General features: G+C 35.0%; 1 protein-coding gene across 1 annotated transcript in view; it reads right to left on the bottom strand.

Annotated features, from left to right (window-relative positions):
* The window catches only part of ANTXR2 (ANTXR cell adhesion molecule 2), a 157,836-nt gene that overhangs the window by 4,047 nt on the left and 147,789 nt on the right, over positions 1 to 6,000 (bottom strand). The gene's annotated exons all lie outside the window — the stretch shown is intronic.

Here is a 6,000-nt window from a genome sequence, read left to right as displayed (position 1 = left end):
GCATGAGCCAGGGAGGGGCAGAAGGAGAGGAGGAGACAGCATCTCATACAGGCTCCATGCCCGGTGCAGAGCCCAACTTAGGGCTTGATCTCATGAGAATGAGAGCATGACTGAGCAGAAATCAAGAGTCAGACACTCAACTGCCTGAGCCACCCAGGCACCACTACTTTCCACGTTTCAGAGACTGTCATCCCAATTTCTTAGCATTTCAAGGAAGGTTATGGAGACACATTGTTTCCTATGTAATTGTAAATAATCCAAGAATTATTTGAAAACAAAGTTTTAAATTATTGATAAAGGATCTCCTCTTTTGGTCTCCTGGGTACAGCCATGGTGATACTCTGTACGACATAAACCACATCCAGATTTCTCAACAGGCCAAAAGCTAAGCGTACTGCTTTTTTCTAGTTTTGGGTAAAGATTATCATCTTACTGAGATTTTCCTATTTGTCATAATATCTGCTCTTTAACTTCAGATTTTAGAACTTCTCTTTACTTCTCTCTAAATGTGAATAATAAGTTTGTTTTAAATATCCAATATATGGTAAGATTCAAAAAAACAACAAATATTGTCGGAGAAGACAGCTTAGAACATAAAAACAAGATTTTGGTCCATTTTCCTCTCAAAAATGTTTGCTCAATAAATTTAGAAACTTCAGAAATTAATGAAAAAAGAGAAAGCATAAAAGCAAACTTGTTTCCATCAGCTTTTGCCTAAAAGGCAGACAGTCATCAAAAATTATACATCTTCTAAACAATTTTGGAGGCAACATTATTACAACTGTCAATTTTATTACCTACTTTGTACCTAGTGTCTACAAATAATAGCTGTGCAAATGAGAGTGGGAGAAAAGCACAGAGAAGACCCTCTTAGAATGAGGTCAAAATTCCTTGGTCATAGGTCATGGACACAGACTGTATTTTTGTACTGTCTAGAACCTTCAAACAAGAACTTTAGGATGAATATTAAGTGAAAAGATGCTCTTCTCCAGATTAACTAAGTATGACAGCAAAAGCCATGGGAACATTGAAAACATTATTTTCATTACACATCCTTTTTCTAAACATTTTTTAAGGGGGAGAGGTAGAAAAAAATGACATGATTAATAAATGTTTGAGCAAAGCAATAAAACAGTGCTTCTAAGCCATGATAGTGTAGCTTCATGTGCAATAAGATATAGTTCTGAACTATGCATATTAAAACAGTGATGGACTGTTTTTTTTTAATAAAAATATTATCTTCTGGAGCCTTTTGGATTGTATGTCCTGTACAATGTCACTGCAGTATCTAACATAGATCCAACTTGTAATAAATACTCACTTAGAAACAAATGAATGGATGGATGACGAACATAAAAATGAATAAATACATAATAACCAGACCTCAAAAATAGGAAGACAGAAGAAACATAAATTTGAAAGAGAAAAAGGATTACAAAGGAGAAAAATACAGCAGTGGAGAAGGAGAGAAGAAAATATAGAGATACTGGAAGAGATTAGCCCTAAAAAGGGAAAAATAAAAACGATAACCAAGAAAAAAAAAACAAAACTATTGGCCAGAAAGGAATTTTTATTCAGTATTACATCAGGGATCTTACTCCTAGGGGAATCTGTTGACTACTCACTCTGGGAGTCACCTCCAGCTACCAACTATGACAAAGTGTTCAATGTTCCTATAGATCACCTTGTTTACTCATCTCTAGGTTGTATTTACAGTTAACATCCTTTTTGAATCCATCTGAATGCAATTCTACTCAAGAGTGTATGGTTTGGGGCGCCTGGGTGGCTCAGTTGGTTAAACGTCTGACTTCGGCTCAGGTCATGATCTCGCAGTCCGTGAGTTCGAGCCCGGCATCAGGCTCTATGCTGACAGCTCAGAGCCTGGAGCCTGCTTCAGATTCTGTGTCTCCCTCTCTCTCTGACCCTCCCCTGTTTATGCTCTGTCTCTTTCTGTCTCAAAAATAAATAAACGTTAAAAAAAATTAAAAAAAAGAGTGCATGGTCATGATGCAAGCCAATGATGAATACATCTTACAACCCATAGTCAGCATTTCATTTTTATGATACACATTTCTAAGAGTTTCCATGAAATGCCTGTTCAACCACTTACACACAGCCTATCTGAAGTTCTATGCATGCTGGGATTGATTATATTTAAATAATAATACAGGAAAGCTATTCAATTTTCATACCACATCGATCTTTCTAACCATATGCCTGGTATCTAGAGGTACGTATTTCTCTATTCAATGAACAACGTAGAATATTTTACCTCTGGCACTAATGGCAATAACTTTGGAATCCTGTCTCTCCAGATCAGTTGGCAAAATTATCTCCAACTGGGAGGGAACTTCTAAGTGAAATGCCAGCCATGTATTTCTCTGTCAGGTTTTATACTGTAGTCCATGTAGTCCATTGTAGGTGCCTCAGGGGTCACCATGGCTGGCACGGTGCACAAGAAGGGAATGAGGTGGCACACTACAAGCCCCTCAATACTCATTTGGCTCAAGGAAGTCCATCTCACGTACCTTTAAAATTGCAATTCATTACAAGATTTTGTTTCTATTTGTATTAAAATGAATTTTGATAACTATTATTCAAGATATTCATGCTTATGTTAAGGCAGGTCACCAATAAGCTACTTATATATATCTGGACTTTGGTTTCTTTATTCTTCTTTAGACATGCCTTCCTAGATCTATGACACCATTACAGCATTATTCCCTTGACTTTTGGTCATAGGAACAGCCCAGATGACTTCTGGTCATATAAAGAGAATTTTACATTTTGGAAAATTGCTATTGAGAACACAGATATTAAGGGATCAATTCTTGAAATTAAGAGCTAACTAGGATAAAGCTTGTCACTTCTGGTAAGTTTATGTGCTACCGTTACATAATGGCAACTATATAACTCAGCCTTTCTGTTTGTAATTTGGCTTTCAAAAAATGCAGGCACATGATGTTCTAGAAGCTATGACCGCCCTTAGCGTTCATTTTCTTTTTTTTTTAATTTTTTTTTCAACGTTTTTATTTATTTTTGGGACAGAGAGAGACAGAGCATGAACGGGGGAGGGGCAGAGAGAGAGGGAGACACAGAATCGGAAACAGGCTCCAGGCTCTGAGCCATCAGCCCAGAGCCTGACGCGGGGCTCGAACTCACGGACCGCGAGATCGTGACCTGGCTGAAGTCGGACGCTTAACCGACTGCACCACCCAGGCGCCCCCTTAGCGTTCATTTTCTAGTGTGACTATATAGTGTGACTTTCTAGTGTCCATATAGTGTGACTATATTTTTATTCTGTAGTTTGATGGTATATTTTTTTCGTATGATTTCTTTAGAAGTAGACCAGGTATAAGTAAATTTAAACTAATATGTATTTCTTTCTTAATTCTCAACTTTCATACACATAAAGATTCCATATTCAGGTAAACCTTCAAAACCCTCCAACAAATGAATTGCCTCAACCTCTATCTTATACCAAAAGACAATATCATGTTTACTTCCCTTCTTTGTTGCTTTTTCTTATTCTGGTGGGACCTAATGAAGTATTCTGCAGACAGTTGATGTCAAATGATTATTAATTTGAACTTAATCTTAGTTAACTTAGATAATTAATATGAACTTGAAGTTTATACTTGTAATCATATTAAAACTATACTATTCTTCATAAAATCCCAAAAGTTCTACAAGAATAAATATCCTAGGTCTAAAGATTGAAAGCTTAACTTTGTTTTCTTTGGCTTCTAAAAAAATAAGCACAATATGATTCTTTATAAACTTGAAATACATTAACATCTCAACTCATCTATTAGAATAGAACTCTATGCAGAAGATTTACTGCATTATCCACTTTCCGTCCACCTGAGAAGGAACAGAATGTACCAAGGATAAATCACAAATAAAACTCTGGTCACAAAGTCTAAATTCACAATTAGAATCTGTCATCTTTAACATCACTTAAGTGATTTTCAGGCATTTAACAAGTATCTATTAGAGTAAGAATTTCATTGACATTTCTCCAGAAATCCTTGTTGGAAATATCTTCTTTTGGGTCTCTTAATAAGTGGGAAAGGGAAATTGATGCCCCAAATAAAAATATCTGGTGTTGTTACTGCTCTACAGTTAAGTAAACCAAGAGATGAAAACAAGATAATAGTCGAAACTGACATATTTGCTGTTGGTTAAGTATATAGACCCTAACTCTTTTGCAATATTTGAAAACTGATTTCACCTATTCATTTTCACTGTAGCCAGTAAGAGTAGTGTTAGCCAGAGCAAGTGCCATGTTTCCCATCTTTTTCATCATTAAAATTCTGCTGGCATTAATGCTAGTGAACTCCTTTACTAGCTATCTGCACAGGATATATTTCACTGCTATAACTGTTATAGTATTATGCTCACCTCATAAATATCCATTGACAAGCTGAAGTATACAACTGCACTTTAGTTTAGACTTTTCAAACACAGATAGCTGATTTATTTATATCTCCACTTCTAAATGTACTAAACCTTCGTGCTTTGTGCAACAGTAAACAGTGATTCAAATTTAAAATTGTATACAAAGCGTGGATACATATAGAAATAGACACAAAACAATTCAAGAGGTCCAGAAAATCATGATTATCAGGAAAGAATGTCGACTTGAGGACACAATAGGCTCTTTGGGCAGAGATTTTCTGAAGCAACTGAAGGTACAAGACTGAAGAGAGGGCACATACTATCATCTTTCTCCTATATATGCAACAGAGATCTATCTATGTATGAGATATATATCAAGAGAGCAATTCATATATATAAACACATAATATTTTACATCATATTATATATATATGAGTATACACACACACACACACACACACACACACACACACACACACACACATATAGGAGAGAATCCTTACTATCCGCTGCTCAAACCAAAAGTGCAAGATTTTGAGCTGAAATATAAATTACACATACTGTCTTGTAATGGAAGTTCAACCTATAAAAATCTCATTTATGGTTAGAGACCACACACCATATGGATATTCAGTAGATGTCATGAAGTGAAGTGCTGAGTTTGCTTGACAAATTTACTTTCAAATGTTTTTTCCCCTTTTCTTTCTATTATGGCACCTGCAAAATTTTAGTGACTCTATATGCACTGCTAACATTTACTTTGCAAATATTCAGGTCTCTTAATTTTTCTTCACACACACACACACACACACACACACACACACACATACGTACACAAACACACACATACATATGTAAAACTTTGATGGTTTTCCAAAAACACTGTTGGCAATACGTTCTTGGGCCTCATGATACATTGTAATGGGAAGAAGATGCCCAGTAGAATTATTTATGTAAAATCAGAATTCCATACGTTGTTTTAGTTGGATACATTGTAAGTAGTGTAGGAATAATTTTCTTCTTTCTAATCTCAATTAGAGTACTATTTGTATCTTAGGTCTTAAACCAATAGTAAAAAAATAACTACTTAAAAATATAACTTAAAGCTATAGAAAAACAGAATATAAGTTCTGTACATGCACAGTGTAACATTATGGGTATGTAACAAAACTGAAAAATACCCAAATACCCATCAGTAAGAGACCAGATGAATAAACTATAAGATACAGATAGATAATAGAATATTATAAATCATATACAGCTGTTAAAAAGAATGGAGGAGATGTCTTTATACTACTATAGAATAATGGCCAGGGTCTATTAATGGAAAAAAAGCAAGCTGCATATAGCATATACATTATGCTATATTTTATGTTACAAAGAAGAAAAATACACTAGAATTGCTACATACTTATATTTTCAAATGGAAATTAAAAGCCAATATTTGCTTTGAAAATAAAAGCAGTTACTGATAGGTGGAAGAGGGGACTCAGGTTGGGACCAAGATGAGGGTGTAAAGGAGATCTTTGAACAGATCTTGTTATATACTATCAAATGCAATCATAAATACATACATTTGCAAAAACATTCAATAGAAAA

Source organism: Herpailurus yagouaroundi, unplaced genomic scaffold (assembly GCF_014898765.1).
Source record: "Herpailurus yagouaroundi ecotype Mexico unplaced genomic scaffold, PumYag 28, whole genome shotgun sequence".
NCBI lineage: Eukaryota > Metazoa > Chordata > Mammalia > Carnivora > Felidae > Herpailurus > Herpailurus yagouaroundi.
Note: the sequence above shows the minus strand (reverse complement) of the source record. Positions and strands in the feature narration are given on the sequence as shown.